At 44.8% G+C, this 22,665-nt stretch overlaps 1 pseudogene; it reads left to right on the forward strand.

Moving 5' to 3' along the window:
* The first annotated feature begins 22,236 nt into the window (after positions 1 to 22,236).
* On the forward strand, positions 22,237 to 22,354 carry LOC126095806 (5S ribosomal RNA; annotated as a pseudogene).
* Positions 22,355 to 22,665: the final 311 nt, after the last annotated feature.

A 22,665-nucleotide genomic window follows, 5' to 3' on the forward strand; every position in this document is an offset into this window, starting at 1 on the left:
TGCCACGTTACCTCTACTTAGGGAGTTATCAGTCAACGCCAGTTATGGAAACTTTGTAAGTCAACTGCACATCTCTTTTAGGAGAAGCAATCGCACGAGTTTCGTATTGTGAACAGCAACGCCCAACTACGCTTCGCAAAGCGCGTCCCATTCTAGTTCCGCTTCTGACGATATGTCGTCGTACCTGGATTTGCTGGATAAAAGTTAGGACTACGAGACGAACCTGCAGTGATGTCCACGGGGCACGCGTTTTGTTGTACTAAGTGACAGCGGGTAGAAGAGGTACGGAGGGCGCTGCAGCAGAGACGAAACGCTCCGTCAGCTTGGGCTGCACTACCTACAGCAACACGCGCCTCGTGGGGCAGAATCAGAGTACAACAGAGGCCCGGACTCAACTCGCTGTGCCGTCGCCGCCGCAGCTGAAACTGAATCTCCCCGGTGCAGGCAGGCAGGCAGGCGGTCCGCGGCTGTGCGGGCCACCCGAGACCCGCCCCCGCCCCCTCTACAACTTGCTGGCTCCGGTTCGCATCGCGGCGCAGGCGGGCCACGGCCACCACAACCACGGGACGGCGCCGCGGCTTCCTCGGAGTCCTGCACAGTGCAGACGTAGCTGCCAGGGCCCGAGCGGCTTCACCAGGTACGCTTCGTAACCCTGTTGCTTAACGACGCGTATATCTGTCGCGAATATGCGCGCTCGCTGTGTTAACGACGTACCGCGCCGCCTTCAGGCAGTGTAGGCCCCCGTCATGAAAAAAGCTTTCGAGACTGCATAAATAAGAAGCAGAGATAATTTAAGATGAAGTATTTAACAGTTCAGATGTTCTACCGACGGTGTGCGATTTGTGCTTTTACCAGTGGGGGGGAGATGTCTTAGGGGGTTAGTATAATTACATATGTTACTAGCTTGGACCGTGGCGTTACCCATGGTTAAACATTTACTTATAAATAGATATTAATGCCGAAGCTCACTATTCACTGGTATGCACTATCAGAAAAGCCATCCTTTGTTATATCTTTAAAAGTACATTGTAGGTAAAGCTTATTTACAAAATCATCTACATACAGGTATACAACGGGAATTCAAAAAGTAAAGGCACATTTGTGAAGAGCTGTACTTATTCTGATGATAGAAAACTGAAACATGCGTTATTTTTCTACGTAACCTCCCTGGACTTCAATGCAGTTTTCACGACGTTTTGCGAGGTTTTTTTTTTTAATTTCATCAGAAAATATGTTTTTCGGTTGCATCTGTAACTAATTTTGCACCACAGCAATGGCATCTTCATCACTTTCAAATCTTCTTCCCTGTAGTGCTTCCGTGGTGATGATGATGTTTGGTTTGTGGGGCGCTCAACTGCGTGGTTATCAGCGCCCGTACAATTTCCCAACCTTTGCTCAGTCCAATTTCGCCACTTTCCTGGATGATGATGAAATGATGAGGACAACACAAACACCCAGTCATCTCGAGGCAGGTGAAAAGCCCTGACCCCGCCGGGAATCGAGCCCGGGAGCCCGTGCTCGGGAAGCGAGAACGCTACCGCGAGACCACGAGCGGCGGACTTTGTAGTGCTTCCGTTAAGGGTCCAAACATGTGAAATTCATTTGGAGCCAGGCCTGTACTGTATGGTGGATGTTCCAGCACCTCGAATCTCAACTCCTTCATTGCGTCGGCTGTCCTTTTGGCAGAATGTGGGCGAGCGTTATCTTGCTGCAGGATAACACCTCTTCACATTCTTCCACGACGTTTGGATCTGATTGCAGGTTTTAGTTTCTACGCAACACATCACATCCACCATACAATACAGACCTGGCTCTAAAGCCTCGTTTATGCTGGGGCGACGTCTTGCAACACTGTGGCATGCAACGGAAATGTGGGGTACGTTGCATGCGGCAGGTAAATTTATGCCAAAGCAACAGAATTTGTGCCACACGTGTGTCGGTCTTGCAGTATAAAGGATGATAAAGTATCGCAGCGGCGGCCTACTTGGTACTTGCACATGCAGATAACAACGGAAATGAAAACCAAAGGAAAAGAAAACGATGGTGGAAGAGAAGAGTATTTGAAGAAGGTCCACGAAATAGTATCCTAGAAACTAGAAGCAGACTATGGTGCGTTATTTAGTAATGTGTGCTTTCGTCCCAGGCGCGTTAGTCCGCGCCATACCGTTGCCAAAAGGTGGCTGGCTTAACGATAAATGTTCGCACAGGTACCGGGCCTGTCACAAGCCTGTGTCAGGGCCCGGGGTGGGACTTTCAGCCCCCAGCTCACCCAACGCCGCGGTACGACTGCTGCGGTATGACTGCCACACTACTTCCCTCGCCAGCTCGCAAGTAAACGGATGACGCACCTTAGACGAAAGCAACAATGACAACACGAGAATGATGATTTAGTTCTAAATGTTTTGAAATGCTTAACTACTACATAACACTTTTTCAAAATTAATAAGCAAACATATTAATAGTATTAATAGTAAGACTGTATTAAAAACTTTCAGTGTTCGGCTCCACAAATTTAAATTATATGTAAAGTTTTACTCCAGTGCGTGGGAAATAAACATCCCAGGTTGGGATGCATAAACTAAAGCCAGAGGAGGGGATGGTCTGATGCAGAGGGGGGGAAATCCCCCCCGTCCCCCCCTGCAAATCGCACACTGCTACACCGTCTCCCACGACGTGAGTACAACGCGCGGAAGGTTCATATAAGCACGCGAAAATGCCAGAAAAGTTCTTTAGGACGTTGTTCAACTCAGCTTTCACAATGACTTGAGGGCGTTATGCCATCGAAGCGTTGACCCTTGCTGTCAGTTTCTGCATTTAAGCTTTTGGTGTTATCAAAGTACCAATTGTCTTCACCCGGGATGATTTTTTTTTCCAAAAAAGAGTTGTGCGCGTTTTGCACTTCAGTCAGGTCGCGGCAGGCGTTCGCGTGCCGTCGTGTTTGTTCGGGAGGTGAGGTGTGCTGGACAGACTTTACTCACAGTCTTCTCTTCTTCAAAACGTTGTAGAGAATCTCTCTAACACTTGCTTTACGGACGTCGCTCCATTATGATCTGTGGCACAACAACGTCGACACACTACGGCCGCAGATCCACTACTCAACACCGCCGGCTCACAACCGACTGGTCGAATACACATCTGTTGTTGACAATTGTTAGTTCAAGCTGCCACCTTAGTGATTATGCTGACATCGTTTTGTACGCCACGTACAAAATTAGTACTGGCCGCGGTGGCCGGGCGATTCTAGGCGCTTCACTCCGGAGCCGCTCGACTGCTACGGTCGTAGGTTCGAATCCTGCCTCGGGCATGGATGTGTGTGATGTCCTTAGGTTAGTTAGGTTTAAGTAGTTCTAAGTTCTAGGAGACTGATGATCTCCAATGTTACGTCCCATAGTGCTCACGGCCATTTTTTTACAAAATTAGTCTCGCAACTTTTTGAACGGACGATATATATAGAAGACCAATTTAGTATTGGAAGCAAGTGTTGTTGCTGTTGCTGTATTCAGTCCGAAGACTGGTTTGAAGCAGCTCTCCATGCTACTCTGTCCTGTGCAGGCTGCTTCATCTCCGAATAACTACTGCAACCAACATCCCTCTGAATCTGCTTCCTGTGTTCATCTCTTGGTCTCCCTATGCGATTTTTACCTCACACGCTTCCCTCCAGTACTCAATTTATGATCCCTTGATGTCTCAGAATGTGTCCTACCAACCGATCCCTTCTTATTGTCAGGTTGTACCACAAATTTCTGTTCTCCCCAACTCTATTTAATACATCCTTGTTAGTTACGTGTTCTTTAATTCCTACTCCATTTTTTTCATTTTTTTCCATTACTGCTTGCTCAATATACAGATTGAATGACATCGGGTATAGGCCACAACCCTGTCTCACTCCCTTCTCAGCCACTCCTTCCCTTTCGTGAAGCTCGATTAATATAACTGCCATCTTGTTTCTGTAAAAATTGTAAATAGCCTTTCCCTCCGTATATTTTACCCCTGCCACCTTTAGAATTTGAAAGAGAGTATTCCAGTCAACATTGCCAAAAGCTTTCTCTAAGTCTACAAATGCTATAAACGTAGGTTTGCCTTTCCTTAATGTATCTTCTATGAGAAGTCGTAGGGTCAGAGTTACTTCGCGTGTTCCTACATTTCTCCGCTACCCAAACTGATCTTCCCCGAGGTCGGCTTTTACGAGTTTTACCATTCTTCTGGGGAAGCATGGGGGGTTAAAATCGTAGAGGGAGGTCAAGAGAGGAACACACTAAGCAGATTCGGAAGGAAGTGTAGGTTGCAGCAGTTATTTCGAGATGAACAAGCTCACACAGGAGAGAGTAGCATGCACAGCTGCATCACTCCCGTCTTCACACTGAAGACCACAACAATAACAACAATCAGAACTGATTTAAGAAGGACTAAATTACAATGTAAGTCGCGCGTCTCCTTCAGATACTCAACTGGCTGTTATTAAAAGAATGTTATCTTTAACAGTTTGAATTCAGTGGGCGACGATTTAGAAAGTACAATGCGTTGAGAGAGAATCTCTGTTAAGAAATAGCGACACATTCCAAATGGAACAAGTCACACAAAGAAAACAAAGTATTGTTCTTCTATGCGAGTCATTATACATTTTACCTGTGCTTGAGGGCAATTGTTTCAGTATTTTCTGTTGATCTTAAATTGCATTCAACAGACCAGACGATTCATTTACGCTAATGTAGAGGGTGGTTATAATTCTACTCTCGTTATTTGAGAGGGCCCCCGTGGAAAACTCCCTGAAAAGCGAGTGATCGTAGGACAATGCAACTTTGAGGAAACATTTCTGAGCACGTGCGGAAGAGAAAAAAATGGAAAAACCACTCTAAGAAATATTTTTATTTCCACATGAGACGGTAACATTTGTCAACTGCGTACCGCCTTTACGTTCCAGGTTACAAATGTTGTTCAATACGACGGCGACCTGCATGCAGGCCAGCCTGGAACCGCGGTAGACACGCCACTTCACAGTTGTTCGCAGCACTTTTCGAATTATGGTTCACCGAACGTTCGGCTATCATGAACGGTCTCGTGCACTGTTTCAAGATTGCACATTGCGTCGAGCATACTCAGCTGTGTCAATAGTAACTCCTTCGACAAATTTTTGCGCAACTGGCCGTTGACCTATCCCAGGAGCAATTACCAAATTGCCAGTTAATCTAAACTTACGAATCATGTTCTTCAACTGAGCTGTGGCAAGAGGATCTGTCCGTAGTTACTTAATGCGTGGACACCCCGCGAAGAGCAGCAACACTATCGCTTCTGTTTTGATGAAAGAAGTTTACGGATATTAGTCGACTACAGTTCTAAAGAATGCTCAGATTACCGAACAATCGCACTTATCTCACATGCTAGCAAAGTCATGCTGAAAATCTTACAAAATAGACTTCGCCAATATCTAGATCGAGAGCTACCAGAAGAACAACCTGGATCTAGGAAAGGAAGAGGAACTAGAGATCAAACTGCTAACATTCGGTGGATTATGGAAAAGCAAGAGAATTCCAGAGAGATGTGTACCTCTGCTTTATTGACTACGCCAAAGCCTTTGACTGCGTCGATCACAACAAATTATGGAGCGTACTGAAAAACAAGGGTGTACCAGATCACCTCATTCATCTGATACGGAGTTTATACCTTGACCAAGAAGCCACAGTGAGTACTATGTATGGAAAAACGAAATGGATAAAGATTCAGAAAGGGGTCCGGCAAGGCTGTATACTGTCACCGTACTTATTCAATCTGTATGCAGAACATGTTATGAGGAATGCGAGGCTAGATGAAGGAGAAACAGGAATTAAAATAGCTGGAATAAATGTAAACAACCTCAGGTACGCGGATGATACGATCCTGTTGGCAGAAAGTGAAGAAGAATTGAGGACACTCTTGTTGAAGGTGAAAGACGAAAGTGAAAAGGCCGGTCTTAGGCTGAATGTGAAGAAAACGAATATTATGGCAACTACACCTACCAAATAGTGGGATATAGCAGGAGAAACCATGGAGGTAGTGACCACATTCAGTTATCTCGGTTCCCAGATCTCTGCTGATAACGACTGCAGCCATGAAATCCGGAGACGCCTGTTGCTCGGTAGACAGGCGATGTCAAACCTTGACAGGGTTGTAAGGTCCAGAGATATAACATTAGCAACAAAGATCCGTATTGTGAGGGCTGTGGTCTTTCCAGTTGTGATGTATGGATGTGAGACCTGGACCATTAGAAAGGCTAAACGGCGAAGAATTGACTCCCTCGAATTGTTGTGTTGGAGGAAACTTCTTAGAGTTCCAAGGACTGCAAAGAGAACCAACAAATCAATATTGGAGCAAATAAAACCAGATTTCTCCCTGGAAGGTCTAATGTTAAAACAAAAGCTGATCTACTTTGGACACAAAATGCGAAGGCATGCCTTGCTGGGGAAAAAAAAACATTAATGCTGGGGAAGATTGAATGAACTGGAGGAAGAGGACGTCAGAGGATGAGATGGATCGATGGCATCACAGAAGCAATGTGTTCCAACCAGGAAGGTCTACGGGAGAAAGTGCAAGACAGGAAAAAGTGGCGTGATTTGGTTCATGGGGTCACGAAGAGTCGGAACCGACTAAACGAACAGAGAGAGAGAGAGAGAGAGAGAGAGAGAGAGAGAGAGAGAGACAGTATTATTGCATTTGGAAGGGAGGGCGCTTCGTCGGCTTATCGTGAGTTTTCATCGCGATATTTCACGACGATAAGCAGAAACAGTTGTTAGTATATGCACATCTATCTTGAAATCATTCGGAGCGCGATGCGTTTTCTTCAGTAAACACTGTACTTGTTTTCTATAACGTCGCCGCGAGTTTCCAGGAACGGCTACGCAAGGCCTAGTGCAGCAGTATCGTGGTCAGGTAGTACCGCCCTGTTCACCTTGTCCACATTCAAGTTGACTGACTGCAACCGTAATGCAACTGATGTTTGTGTTTCAACCCTATGTCGCCATATACCAGTACCGGCGCCTAACGACAATTCATTATGAAGATGAATCCACTGACTGTGATATTTTTCAAAAATGGTTCAAATGGCTCTGAGCACTATGGGACTCAACTGCTGTGGTCATAAGTCCCCTAGAACTTAGAACTACTTAAACCTAACTAACCTAAGGACATCACACATCACACACATCCATGCCCGAGGCAGGATTCGAACCTGCGACCGTAGCGGTCGTGCGGTTCCAGACTGTAGCGCCTTTAACCGCTCGGCCACTCCGGCCGGCTGTGATATTTTTAGACCTGTAAAAAAAAAATGAGGTGACATTGTTGTTACGTGATTCCGCCTATAACGCTTGACTTACTGCCCGTGCGAATGATTCGTGTTGCCACAATGATAACAATGACTGGTCAGAAATAGACATTCAGCCACAATTGCAACTGTTTGAAGATCACCCTGGTATCATTACGTTTCCAACAATATGATTCTGCAGCCTCTGTAATTACTCTGATGTTCGGTGACGGCTTGTTTGAAATGTTTTTCAAGGAGTTGTACACATATAATGATCAAACCGCAGTGAAAAATAAAACATCGCCTAAAGCACTCAGGTGGCCTGTTACACAAAAAGACGTGAACAAATTTCTTGGTCTAATTCTTCTAATGAAACAAACATGGAGAGATGGATGGAAAGATAATTGGTGAACAGACCCTTTCATAGCTCCCCCAATATTCTCACGGATTATACGAGTCGCAACAAATTTCAAGAGATTTGGATATTCTGGCATTTTAATGACAACACGAAACTCAACAATAGTCTGGATAATTTCCTCAATAAATTGAGGGCACTTTACAAACCAAAGTAACAGTTGTCTTTGGACGAGGTTATGGTTCTATGGAGAAGCCGCCTGAGGTTCCGGACATGCAGCCCTCCCAAGATTACTAAGTATGGGTTACTGGTTGGGATGGTGCGCGAGAGTGACACAGGCTGTATCTGCAATATGGAGAGTTACACTGATCAAGTGAAGAAACTGGAGCAACCTTTGTTTCTGTTGTTGGCGCTTATCTTAGTATATCACACCTTGTCTACCAAGATAATTACTGCAACAGTACCTCTCCTGCAGAGTTACTATCGAAAAACAAAACCAGAGACTGTGGTAGCATTAGGGTAAACAGAAGTTTGCCGCAGAAAAGGCAAAGCATAAATAATGAATTAACGTGACAGTTTCCTGTAGAAAAGGTGACATTCTTCTGCTCGTATGGAAATAAGGGTGATAAGAGTGGGATGTCTGAATGATATCAACAATTCATGACGCTTTTGTCTCAAAAAAACAGGAATGAAAAATAGACAAAACAGAGAGAGATATGCCCGGCCCATCTCTTTGTGGAACAGGGAGAAGACCATAAAGATCCATCTGGAAGACTGTCGGGTAACATGAAGCAGCATCAACCTATGTCCATTTCAAAGAATGGAAAAAAGGAATTTGCTACCAGAGCTTGTAGAATTTATGGTACCCACGGAAAAAAATGAAACGATGTATGTTTAAAAAATTGTGTACTGTTCCGCTTCGTAGAGAGAAATGTTTCACGCAGTATACCATGCACCAAAGAAGTGCGAGGAACCTTTGTTTGTACATAGGGTCTAGGCTAAAAGAATGCAGTGCCATGTGTATTGTAACGAGAGTAAATTTTATAACAAAGGAGCAGATCAACAAGTGGACACTGCAGAAATAGGTGTATTTTTTGATTGTGTGCTGTAACGGATTTATTTTTGTCCACACTAATGTGCTGGATTATGATGATTTTTTAATGTGTTAAATATAATCTTTCGAAAATTCCCCGTTGTCTGATACCAGTTCTACAACTCCATTTCCACTGTCTTGCAAAGAAGTGTGTCCAATCCACAGCCTAAAGCAAATATCAATGAAGCCCAAGAAGTGACCATCCACCACACGATCGGAAAATAACTAAATAAATAAATCCGTTTACGTGACGTTATGATAAACTGAATATTTTCAATTTGATACTACCGCCACATGATGCCATTCTCTTATTGGTGCACCCCGTTCTTAACAATGCCTCCCGTGTGATACTTGAACAACCAGAATCTCGTACTCGTAACAGGTTAATCCGTCAGACGCGCTTGTCTGTTATCTTACGGCTACTTCAGTTGCAACCTCGACGCTAGAGATTTAGATTAATGAAGTGAATTTATGGAAATACACGGAAATTCTGTCTTATTTCTGTACAATTGTGATAAAGAACATTTTTCAACGTAGTTCTGATCATTAAAAGTCGGTAAATGTTCATATGGATCGCAATTACTGACAGTGCTTGCTACCTAAGAGTACCGTAATTCTGTTATAGCAAGTTAAATTTGAAATCATATCCACTGCTCCAAATAATAACCACATCTGAACATGAACATCTCTATAATGGCTCTCACGACATCTTTTTATTTACGCGTGAATTTTCTACCGCAGCAGATGATCGGAGTAAATCAAAACGTGTTGGAGTAAGCCCTTCGTCCCCCGAGGCGGTCAGCATGCACTTTCCCGTCACACCCACCCACAGCAGACACGTTCATTATAACGTGGTGGTGTACTTTAGTGTCTGTCCGCAACCACATGGTACCCGCCTCTGGTCCGTACGTATCGGCAGACGTCTCGCAACTACTTTCAACCGATGCAAACGAACAGTAGAGAGCACTGCATTGTTAACAGCGTGTTTGATACTCTAACTGAAGATGGGACACCATATTGCCAAAATATTTTTAGATGGAGTCCATAGAGCTGCAGTCTGAGAAGCAAGTAAAAGAAAATGTGATCATTTTTTTGTATGGACTGTTCCATATCATACCTGCCCGGAGACAAATATCTCTCGCTGCACGGTCATGCGTTATATATGTCATCTTCGTTTGGAAGCAAGTGTGTCTCTGAACAGTCATTTTCAGGAGAACGCACACTAGGAGTAAAGACATATGCAAAATCTGAGAGTAACAGCTTGACAATATCCTGAGAATTGCGACCGACTCGATCGAACCCGATATTGATAAATTAGTCTCCCAAATTCCAGGTTAAACGGTACATTAATTCTACGAGGTTCGTTTAGTAACTTATGGCCTATATTTTTTTCTCAGAACATATTTATTGTTAACATGTTAGAATTTGGTGACAATATACATCAACATGTTATTGTCCTATTTTCTACGCTGTCTCCATCACGTTCTATGGTTGTACGCCGACGTTGTGGAAGAGCGTATATTCCCTGCTGGTAAAGTAAACGCTCTTGTCCTACAGGCGTGCCGGCCGGAGTGGCCGTGCGGTTCTAGGCGTTACAGTCTGGAACCGAGCGACCGCTGCTGTCGCAGGTTCGAATCCTGCCTCGGGTATGGATATGTGTGATGTCCTTAGGTTAGTTGGTTTAATTAGTTCTAAGTTCTAGGCGACTGATGACCTGAGAAGTTAAGTCGCATAGTGCTCAGAGCCATTTGAACCATTTTTTTTCTATTGGCGTAGCCATGTTTTCACTGCATGACTGACACTCTGGTCATCTGCAAAGAGTGTTCCCCGTAGAGAATCTTTAAGCAGCCCAAAGAGATTGAAGTCCGAGGGTGCTTGGTATGGACTGTAGGATGGATGAGGCGATGATGTCCCACCCAATTTGGCGATGTGTTTCCGGGTTCTCAGACTTCTGTGCGGGCGTGCGTTATCGTTATGGAGCAAGATTTCTGCTAGATTCTTGTCTGATCGAACACGTCGGAAACGGTTCTTGAGTCTATTCAGTATTCAGGTATGCCCCTGAATTGATCGTTGACCCTCTTGGCATCACATCCACAAGAATGACGGATGGATCACAATCCCAGAAAACAGCCACCACGACTTTTTTCGGCAGGGAGGGTTGTCTTGAATTTGTTCTTTTGAGGTGAATGAGGACGATGCCATTCCATGGACTGGCTTTTTGTTTCCGGCGCAAAGTGGTGCACCCAGCTTTCGTCCCCCACAACGACGTGTGACAGAAAGGCCTCTCTGTCGGTCTCAAACGCTGCAACAATTCACATGAAATGACCTTTCTTTGAATCTTGTGGACCGCTGTGAGCATTCGTGGGACCCATCGTGAGCACCTCTTTGAATGTCCGAGCGTCTCGATCATTGCAGACGCTCTTCCAATGTTAACCGACAACTGTAAAGTCAATTTTTGAGTTCTGATGCGCCGGTCGGCACGAATAATGGCATCTTTACGATTCAGCATGTGTGCAGCAGTGGCTGTGACAGGACGTCCCTAGCACGGCTGATCATGGACTCTCTTTCTGCACTTCCTATAGCTGCAACTTTCTTTACCCATCACCCAACTATACTATCAACCACAGCATCGCCATACATTCCACACAAACGTTTATGGATGTTCACCACGGTGTCTTTTTCGCACGCAAGAATTCAGTAACAGCACACTGCTTGTAGCGTGGGCCTTACGCAGACGCCATTCTGACGCTGTTATACAGCTCTGCCATCAACCAGAAGGTCCGCAACTTCACCGGCACACGGAACAAACACCAAATGTGAATCACAAGAAGGACTCTTGTCTATGTATATTAATGGCTTTTTTAAAAAAAGTGGAGCATTACTTACTGAGCGACCCTCGTATGTTTCGCGTGTTAACAATATACCTCCGACCGACCGCCGCTCCCCCAAACCGCCACTTCCTTTTTTTATGTTAGTGTAAGCATGTTACGTGCAACCCAAAAATACCCGTCTTCCTCCAATGTGGCCCAGGTAAACTAAAAGGTAGGACGCCCCCGTTGTAGAGAGAAAACATACACTATGAACGGCACTCTAACTTCCACGAATTTTTCGGCACATTATTCCTTAACGCTGATGACGTCTTCGGCAAATGCCGTCGCCGCCGGCGCACCAAGTAAGACGGCGCCAGCATTGGCCGCTCGTTCGCTGGAGAACCGGATGGCCGCCAGATGGCAGCGCTTATTTACGAGCCACCGCACGCGACCGCTAATGATACTCCGACTGTGTAATAGAGCGGCAGCTAATGGCTGTGTCGCGGTGTAAGCCGACACCCTGTCCTCCTCGCCGGTAATAATAGGCTCTTAGTTAACGAGCGCGCGGCTAGCGCGACTTGGGTCGTTGCAAACTTGTCCCCATTATACACAATCATCTCTGTACACTTAATCCTTCGGTCTTTTACCGCAGTGTACTCTTTTTTTCCCAATACGACAGTTAACACCTTAGAAACAGTAGTGTGCTCCCCAGTCTCGTAGAAGTCATTCTATTTAACTACCACTCAGCGTCTTGAGCGTCAACCGAGCTGCTTATCGTACTGCGTACAGTCAGTGCGCCAGACACATGCCATAATAGGGAAAGCATAGAGTGGATGTTGTATCCGCAAACTACTGGCAGGACCGTGTGCGATTCTGATTCGTCAGTAGTAGGACAAAGTTCGTACCGGCGCGTTTTGTTAGTGTGGGATGCCTACATCAGAGGCAGGTATGCACTCAGGGCAAACCTATTGTTCTCCTTTGATTAACAGGTCGTTAACCTATTGCTTTCCTTTGATTGACAGGTCCTTAACCTACTGTTCTGCTAAAAGGATCCTTACTTTTGATTGACAGGTCCTTAACATATAGTTATGCGTACATCTAACTGGTAAAAGACGTGTGGAGGACACATTTGCAAGTTCGCTAGACATGAGAAAGACCTTAGCTGACTTTGTAAATTATAGGGATGATTTGGAATCTATCACCAACTCGGTATTCGCGAGTGGAAATATCATATTCCTGTATTTTTTTTCGAGGTTTCACATAGATGTCTTCACAGACGAGATCAGTTTCTAGTTACTCAGTGGTTTACAGCACGCTCCACCTCGCTAAAGTTTCGAGTTTCTAGAGAAATAATGTCTGGTCTATATCTTCGGAATTATACTGTTCAAGCAATATTGCTATGTGCACGATATCGAAAAGTATCGCAAAACTGGTGTAGTATTCTGGCAAACCATGTGAAATTACACATGTTCTTGTAATCCCTGAGCCTGGAGATGTGTGTAGAAAGCAAGCAAGCAGGCCGAGGCCAGCAGCAGTAACGCCTTAGTGCCGGGGGGAAACAAACCCGACTTTGTACAACAGTCTGGAAAGTGACTTCGGTCAACTGAGGGCGCTCTAGTCACGCATTGGGAGTGGATGACTTGCGACAGTCAGCTGCAGTGGATGACCACTCGACCTTGCGGGAAATATCTAATGCTGTGAGGAGTATATACGGCACATGTGCTTATGCTGTCTACCTTTGCGGTATGTGTACGTGTGTCTGGCAGTCGATAATCATGTGCATGATGCAAAAGCGATCATTTTGTATGGTGCAGGATACCAACTGTATGTTTACTTTATCGATTTGGTACAGGAGATCAGTTTCACACTAAAATATTCAAGCTTCTCTCCTCAGCGGCAGAGCAGGGTAATTGACTATGAGTCTATCCGTATCTGACGATCTGTAGGGCACTTTTGCAGGGTTTAACTATCAGTGCAATATGGCGATCTTGTTGCTGACAAAGTCTCGTCTGCAGAAGTGGTGGACAGTGCTCCCACACCGGCAGCATCAATAATTTAGTGGGTACATTCAGTAAGAGCCAATCACAATACTTCATTCATTCACAAGACGTCCTTCGTGCTGGGTCATAGGAGCCTCTACAAACTGGTTTGAACAAGATGGGGCAAGGTATCTATGGAAAGTTCTGAGGAAGCAAGTCTTCAAAGACTAGTTGAAACAGGCCATTCATCTCTGGCAGTGATGCTGTCCCTGATGTGCCACTGTGGGATTAGGACGTGTCCAGACCAGTAGCTGCAGGACACCCAAAATTCCCGCCATTTTCCTCTTCTGTAGGACAGTGCTTCGAATTCTGTTTGTGTAATTGTTCTGATTTCCCCTGTCTGTTCTTAGAAAGTGCTTTCTTTCCAAACAACAAGAATGCTTTTATGGTTAACAGTATTTCGCAAGCGTGCACAGACATGATGAAGGCTTTTACTGGTGAGAAGTTTTACCTTTTCTGAGACGTATGTTGAAAACAGGATGTCACTATTTCTAGCAAGGGAACACGTGATGCCTCATTAGGACCATCAGGAAGAATGCGACCAGTGTTATTCTGAGCTATTTTCATGAACAGGTCCTGTTAGGGCAAAAATTTCCATTCAGACAATCTGAGACATCATGAAAGCTCCTACACCAACAACAAAAGCGACCGCTAACTATTTCTCTGACGCTTGAAGACTTCCGAGAGGATAGCTTGGCTCTTATTTACATAGACATCTGACATCGGTGTCACACAATCTTTTAGCTGCGCCTGTGAGGGTGAGCCACTATGCAAACACCTTGCTGAGGGTGATCCGATATGGAAACATCTCTCTCAGCACTGGACCCGCAGCGATGCGCCATCGCACCAGCGACGGTACATGGATGGACACATATTTCAACAGGTATTTCTCAGGTGTCATGTATGAAAGAGAGGCCGCCGCCTCATCCTTGCGGCACCCAAACTGACACCTGCGCGCGGTTCGGCAGCTGACAGTTGCGTCCTGCTTATTCGCGGGCGCTGAAGGTGTATCCAGACTCCTGGACGCATGCACGGTGGCGTCCTGTGCGGTCCAGCGGACAGTATCCTGAAAAATTCTTTTCATAAACAAATGAACTATATTCCATACACTGCCTTGGGTCCCTAAATTGTTTAAACAAACAATATTCCACATGTTGTCTAAATTGTTTAAACAATATTCCAGACATTGCAATCGACTTGTGGACAAATTCTTTAACAAAATAAAGAAATCTATATTCCCTACATTGCCATAAATAATTAAACAATATTCTATACATAGCCTGAATTGTTTAGACAATATTCCATACACTGCTATCGAATTCCCGCCAAATGACCGATCAACTGAGTCTTTTTCCCGCCAATTTCTGGGAGGGAGGGAGGGTGGGAGGGGAGGTGGTTTAGCAGAGGGGGAGAGGTTAATTAATTGCTCAATTTAATTAAGTAGTCGATCAAACTGATGCGAGTGAGAGAGGCTATTCCAATAACACAGACCTGAAAGTGTACTTGTAGCAGTGAGGGGGAGGTGGTGGCTTGGTGGTTTTCTGAAGGGGGAGGGAAGTGGGAGGGAGGGGGAAGAACAGGTTAAGGACCTGTTAATCAAAAGGAAGGATCCTTTTAGCAGAACAATTGGTTAAGGACCTGTCAATCAAAGGATAACAATAGGTTTGCCCCTGATGTAGGCATCCCGCACTAACGAAACGCACTAGTTCAAACTTTGTCCTACTATTTTCGTCTGGCGGCGACTTGGGGCATCCTCCGACTTTTGCTTTTGGTGGCATGTGGGAATACTGCACTGGTCACGATAACTTACAAGGGACAGAGTCAAGCGGCTACCCATTTTGCTGCAATGTGCGTATCTGGCTACAGAGTTTCTTTAGACGTCCTAAAAAGAAAGCATAATTTTCAAAACGAGTAAAAAGATTTCTTTGACGAGACAGCTATTTTCTATACTATCCTCATCTGCCATAAAATAGTGTCATAAAATGCGATTTGTTTCCCACCACCTGTGAACACTTTCAATTCTCAGAAATTTACAGCCAAATTTATTAAAATATTGTGCAGAAGACAACGTTCAGAAAAGGAGCAATAGCAAAATGTAAGTCATGGGAAGAAAGACAGCCAGTCTTAGCTATCGCTCGCATTCAGTTAGCAAGCAGCTACGTTTGCCTACAGTTGCAGTACACCATTGCATACGCGTCCAATCACGCAACCACTTATGTCCTACATAAATCATTCCAAATATTCAAATAAATTACTGTCTATTTAAAGATGCCCTAAATTTTGTATCTCTCTGTATGCAAATAAAGAAACAGGATTCGTATGGTGCTGCTTCTTCTTGTAATAAAGTTACTAATCACTGGTATCTGGATTTGATGCGGGTGTGGTATCTGGATTTGATGCGGATGTCTTCGAACTCGGAGACAGAAAAACGGGAACACAATTTCATAGTCCAATCTTTTCTTCAAAACGTGCTGAAATATATATCATAATCAACTCCGGGACGGACACAAAACATACCTCCTCTACTAAGCATGTAACAGCTAAACAATCAACATCACCATTATCCTTATCACCAACATCAATATAGACAAAAGGCAAATTTTACACACCTGTCTTAGTGGCAAACACAGGTGATTTCTTGCAGCAACATGCCAGGTGGACTTGCTAGGTTGCGCCTTGTTTGTAAAAATTCGCTCATTTAGCCATAGCATCTATGGATGCGGCACACAAATAGTTGCATTTACAGTGCAAGAATTGTATTCTGAAGTCGAAAATCGCTTATGCTTCTCAATGTACATCAGTCACAAAGTGTTGTGACTGGATGGCAAAGGAATTACGTTCCCGACAGAGACTGGACATATTTACCAGCGTAAGCCGCAACCTAATCTCATGTATAACGGGCGTTCAAAAAGAAACGTGCCGGAGGCATAATTACAGAAACCCGTACCTGTATGTTGGAAGTATTGACCATGGCTGTTGAGACACACGTCCCACTCTGACACAAGGCGGTGAATGGCTGCGGTGTTAACCTGTTCCGCACGCCGGCCGAGGTTCTAGGCGCTACAGTCTGGAACCACGCGACCGCTACGGTCGCAGGTTCGGATCCTGCCTCGGGCACGGATGTGTGTGATGTCCTTAGGTTAGTTAGGTTTAAGTAGTTTAAAGTTGTAGGGGACTGATGACCTGAGAAGTTAAGTCCCATAGTGCTCAGAGCCATGTGAGCGTGTTCCGCACGTACAGCTGCACACCGCCGTCCACACCGAGTGCAGGAAATGTTATGCTGACGTTCTTCTTTGACCAAGATGGCCCCCTTCTGATTCACGTCCTGCAGCACGGACAACAGTGAATGGCCAGCGTTGCTCGCAAACCTTGACCACCCTTCGCCAAGCGATCAAATCAAAACAACCAGGCAATCTCACCCGTGGGTTTATTCTGCTCCACGACAATGCAAAGCCGCATACGACCAACACAGTCGCGCGGCACTCCTGCAGAAATTAAAATGGGAGGTCCTCGGCCACCCTCCATACAGTCCGGACCTCTCTCCCTGTGGTTACGCCGTTTTCGGTTCCCTTACAAAGGCTGTGAGAGGCAAACTATTCACCTCGGACGACGACGCCCAGCTGTACGAACGGGACTGGTTAACATATCGCAACGCCGGGAATTTTATGGGACAGCCATTTACCGCGTTGTGTCACAGTGGGACGAGTGTCTCAACAGCCAGGGTCAATACTTCTAACGTACAGGTATTGGTTTCTGTAATTATGCCTCCGGCTCGTTTCTTTTTGAACGCCTCTTACAATACTCAACAAGGTGTCGCAAGAAATGGCCGATGCTTGCCACTAAAGACAAATATGTAAACCATACCTTTCACTTTACGATGATCGTTTGCCCGTCGATACGCGCAGTGGAAGACGTAATAACTTTGTGACTGAAGTAGCGTTATACACTGTTCATTTTCTTCATTTTAATGGAGTCGCAGTCCTCACGACTTTGCTCATTGTGGATGAAACTAATATCAAACAGTCCTGCCTTCATAATGATGCAAATTTACACTCACCACGTAAAGTACGAGTGTCGAATTTCGGAAACCGATTTTTTTTGGTCTCGTTTCACGCCCGGTCTCAACCGGTTTTGCTACCCCGATCAAACATCGATTTCCAGACTGTTAGTTGTTTCACACGAATGGTGCGTGTAAATTAGCTTTTGCGATCTGAAATTAGTCTTCATATTATTTTTAATAAATGGTAAGTACAATTTACTTATCCATCTCAATGAATTCTTAAGGGAGGAAGAGGAGATTGCTCAACGTAATATTTTTGATTTTTTTATTGTATATTTAATTTTTTTTTATGTATTCCGTCTCACGCTGCACACGTGCTGTCATTACCGATTTCGACTTATTATCAACTCATCAATAGGTGATCTGTTGAAAAAGAAACAAAAAGAAAGAAAAACAGGGTACCAAAATAATAGGAAACCGAATTATAAATGCTATAGGCTACAATGCAACTCACCAACTGAAGACGCCTGATGTGCACACAACGCCAGTAAGGCATACCACTGCTCTGACTACTGAAACTAAAGCCTACGATTAACAACGTAATACAAAAAAATTGGCAACTCTTACACGGGAAATGTTCAAAATGTAGAACTGATTGAGAGGAAAGCCTTCTCAAACTGAAACTAGTAAAAAAATTACGTTACTCCTCCAGCCCTCTTCAGTTGTTGAGTTAGTATTTAACGTATCGTAGTATGTGCGATTGTGAATAGTTTCATTTGTAGTTTCTTTTTCCTACTATTTCACTACCCCTCTATTCTTTTCTTTTAACAGATCACGTGACGGTAACTCTGTTGAAAATGAAAACCGGTAATGATACCATCTGACTGACAAGGGACTGTAGTACGTAATTACAAAAAAATTACATGAAGATCGTCGAGTTTCCCCTAAGGCAGCACACCTAGTCTATATTTAAAAATTCATCCACGTCAATTATTGCTCGCGCAACTGCTGTATTACATTAATATAGACCATGTGTGTTATCGAAACAAATGCGTATTGATGTCTGGTGGGATATTATTGCACATTCTGGAGACTTGGAATGGGTATTAAAGTTTCTAGTAACTGAACACACATTCCTAATCCTGTGCAAAGAATTTGCAAATGTTCTGTCACCAGGCACTGTTATGAATGAGAGTTTTTCCACAAAGTGCGAGAATGGGTGCAGCAGTTTACAAATCAGCTAGCTGCACAGGGTATAGGCTTGTTGCCCATCATTTCGATTTTGCTAATTCAGTAAATTAAGTCACATTTTTGTACATACCTCTGTGTCATAAAAGTAACATGGGCTTCGCATCTTTTGAATAAAGGATGCGGTATTGGGAAAGAGAGTCTGAAACATGACAGATGAAAGAAAGGTGGATGAGTTGCAGACCTCCACAATGAAAATCACCACACACTACCACCAAAAGTGCTCACGACAACTGACAAAAATTAAATTCGAAATCATAAAAAAGAAAAATTACCTCGCATTTCCAGATGGGTTGTAAAACTGAAACAACTGTTGCAGATTTTTTTGTGATTCCCCTATAGACGTCGAGCGCCAGCTACCGAAATTAGCGGGAGGGGAACAGAGAGGGGATACGGGCGAAAGCCAGAGGGAGGGACTGCTCTGATTCACAGATACCGCCTCCGCCCCCCCCCCCACCCACACCCACACACAGGGAGCCAGCTTTAAATTAACGCAGCTATTACGGCCGGCGGTCAGCGGCGAGCCGCCCTGGGAGAGTAATAATGTGTACATTCGGCTCTGGAAATGGCATCAATTTCGCCGCGGGCCGCGCACAGAATGTCATATTCCGCCACCGCTACAGGCCGCTGGCCGCTGCCTGCTCGTCGCGCTGCACAAGACGAAACAGTGCACACAGCGTCTCTTCTAACTGGCTGGTCACTGTGCAGCTAAAGCGGCGCAAAGTGCCCACCAAGAGAACAAACTGTGCGACAGCTTCCATTAAAAGCATTAGTGCCGTCATGTGTTGCTTTACTTCGTGATAGAACACCTGCTACCACACCCTGTGTTCACAATTGATTTTGTCTATAACCTATAAAATGCTAAAACAGTATCTCTGAATAACAGTTAATATCGTACTCTCGAAGAAGATACGAAAACATGCCATGGCAATACCATCTAGTGCTGTCACATTCAGGAACTGATGTCAAACCTCGATTCGATCGTGTTCTAAAGAAATGCCGTCGAGTATTCGGATACCCGTTTCACGTTGCACTTCGGCTTGTATCGACAGTACTTGAGAATAGTACGATAAAAATTCTCATATCTCCGAAGCGTAGCGATAACCGTTTTTTTTTTTTTTCAGCTGCTATTATTGCGAAAATTCACAAGAGATTTCATCTGTTATATAAAACAGAATCACGCGTTGAAAGGGTAGCATTAGCGCATAAAATTTCCCTAAGAATATTTGCAATAACACAAAAACGATTATGAAAACCAAGAGGGCAAAATGTATTAAAAAGAAGCACTTAAGTAGTGTAATTTTCAACTGAATCGTTTAGTTGGGAAAGGCATCACGCCCCAGAAAGTAAATTTTTCGGCAGACAAAAAAAAAAAAAAACACCGTATTACTACACTACTAAAACGTACTCTAGCCATCGAGTGTGCTCAGTAATCCAGTTTGAACGTACTGCATGTGACCCTTTTTGGAACCTGATGACGCTCACCAGGCAACTAGCGTTCTGTCTGCTTTCTGCCAAATTTCATTATTCTACATGAATGGGAAGTACACTACTGGTTTTAGAGTCAGTTTGAGAGTATAAAATATGTTGTAGGAAATGCATCGTAACACTGCTGTATTGAATTTTACACATTTATTGCGACCGGTTTCGATTGTCAACCATCATCCTGGGAAAAGCAAAAAGCAACGCGACTTTTACCTTTCATATATCTTGCTACGAGACGAATGCCACATTAGATGGCAAACTGTGATGCACATAAACAGCTATCAGTGAAATGTTGTGACTCGTTCAAATTAGATACGGAGACTGACGCGAAAACTTTGACCGTCGTTTACTCAGAAAAGGTCGAGTGTCTGGGAATAAGAGTTTATTTAGACCCCACTTTCACCGAGCGTAATTTTTGAAAAATCAGGTGACGACACTTGCCGTGTTATCCTCGTAAGACACTCCTTGAGTCGTCTCAGCTTCAGGAAATCCCTGACAACTGACAGCGCTTTTGGCAGCTTTCAGCAGTGAAGCGGAATCAGTTGTAAGCGGGAACAGTAGCAGTCTATAGAGCTACGAAGAGGCGTTTACAAAACCGCGTTGTAGACACGCGAAGCAGCTGCGCCCAGAGAAAAAAAACTGCCCGGGGTCACCTCACGCCGAGTCTACACTGCTGGAGTCAGCGGCTCGCGGTCGCGTTCTCGCTTCACGAGCACGGGGTCCCGGGTTCGATTCCCGGCGGATTCAGGGATTTTCAGCTGCCTCGAGATGACTGGCAGTTTGTGTTGTACTCATTATTTCATCATCATTCATGCAAGTGGCGAGATTGGATGAGCAAAGGTTGGGAATTTGTACGGCCGTAGATAACCGCGCAGCTGAGCGCCGCACAATCCAGTCATCATCATCATCATCATCGTCATCATTTACTGCTGGAGTTTCGTTTATAATAGAAAACATGCGAAATGAATACCGGAGCAATGCCGGGTTTGTCAGCCAGTACGCTAAAATCGTATCCGCAACGCCGGCCAGTGCAAGACGCCTGACGGCAGATGTTGGCTGACTACCCACGGGGACACGCTACATACTGGCCGCAAGACATCGTCACTGCAGAACTGAAACAGTAGGCAATGACTACGTACTGAACTGTAAATATGAGAAGCTCCTGATGATTAGCAGTCGTTTGTTAAAAATCTCTTGCAAGGAAGGCGACGCATGTTACACAGAAAATATGAGACCTCCGTGTACTAGGCGGAAGAAACATCAAGCACGCTGAAAGTTGCAGAAATTAGACAGCAGGCACAATATGTAAAAGTTAAAATCCTACAGTTAGCAGACAGAGGACAAATACGGGGACTGAAATCCTGAGTATCGAGAAACTCCAGAAAGATCGTCCTGCTGAAATCTTCACATCACTGTAATTCATGAAATGACCTGTATCAATACAATGTTCGACCACAGCTGACTTGTCTGGCTGTAATAAGATTTTAACATCCACCTCTTCGTTTTGGGAATCTATCTTCAAGGAAGCTATATACATTAGATTAGCTAACAATTTAATAAATAGAGATAATGGTTTTAATTTGGACAAAGCATGGAATCCGGCTCTTGGTGTAATTAAACTGCAGAGAAGTCGTCAGCGTGTCACCGCCGCCGATTATACATCGATAAGCGTATCGACTGTCTGTACGCCTTCGCCACAGGCGGCGCATGTGGAAGCGTATTTCTCTGCCGCCGACCAGCATCTGTGACCCGCATGCGCAGTACCGCCGCGGTGGAGCATATAAGGCCGCGCTTGGCATCTTGTCGTCGGTCTTGTGACTCACTCTGAGGATGGCCGGACGATACGCGGCGGAAATGTTAGTGGAGCAGGATTTATTTGCGCGGCTGCATGCCCGAAATTTAAAGGATTAGTAGTCAATTATTCTGTGGTATCGCCACCGGCCTTGCCGAAGTGGTAACACCGGTTCCCGTCAGATCACCGAAGTTAAGCGCTATCGGGCTGGGCTAGCACTTGGATGGGTGACCTTCCGGTGTGTCGAGCGCTGCTGGCAGGCGGGGTGCACTCAACCCTCGTGAGGCAAACTGAGGAGCTACTTGACTGACGAGTAGCGGCTCCGGTCACGAAAACCGACACGGTCGGGAGAGCGTTGTGCTGACCACGTGTCCCTCCATGTCCGTATCCGGCGACGCCTGTGGGCTGAGGATGACACGGCGGCCGGTAGGTACCGTTTGGCCTTACTTACTGCGGCATTAGTAATTTTTCTTGTACTGGAAAATCTTAAGGTATTTGGAATTGCCGCTTGATTTTTTGAGTAGCTGAAGCCTCTTCGCTTGACAATTGTCCAGCAACCATTAGTAACAT

Source organism: Schistocerca cancellata, chromosome 8 (assembly GCF_023864275.1).
Source record: "Schistocerca cancellata isolate TAMUIC-IGC-003103 chromosome 8, iqSchCanc2.1, whole genome shotgun sequence".
In the NCBI taxonomy this organism is placed as follows: domain Eukaryota; kingdom Metazoa; phylum Arthropoda; class Insecta; order Orthoptera; family Acrididae; genus Schistocerca; species Schistocerca cancellata.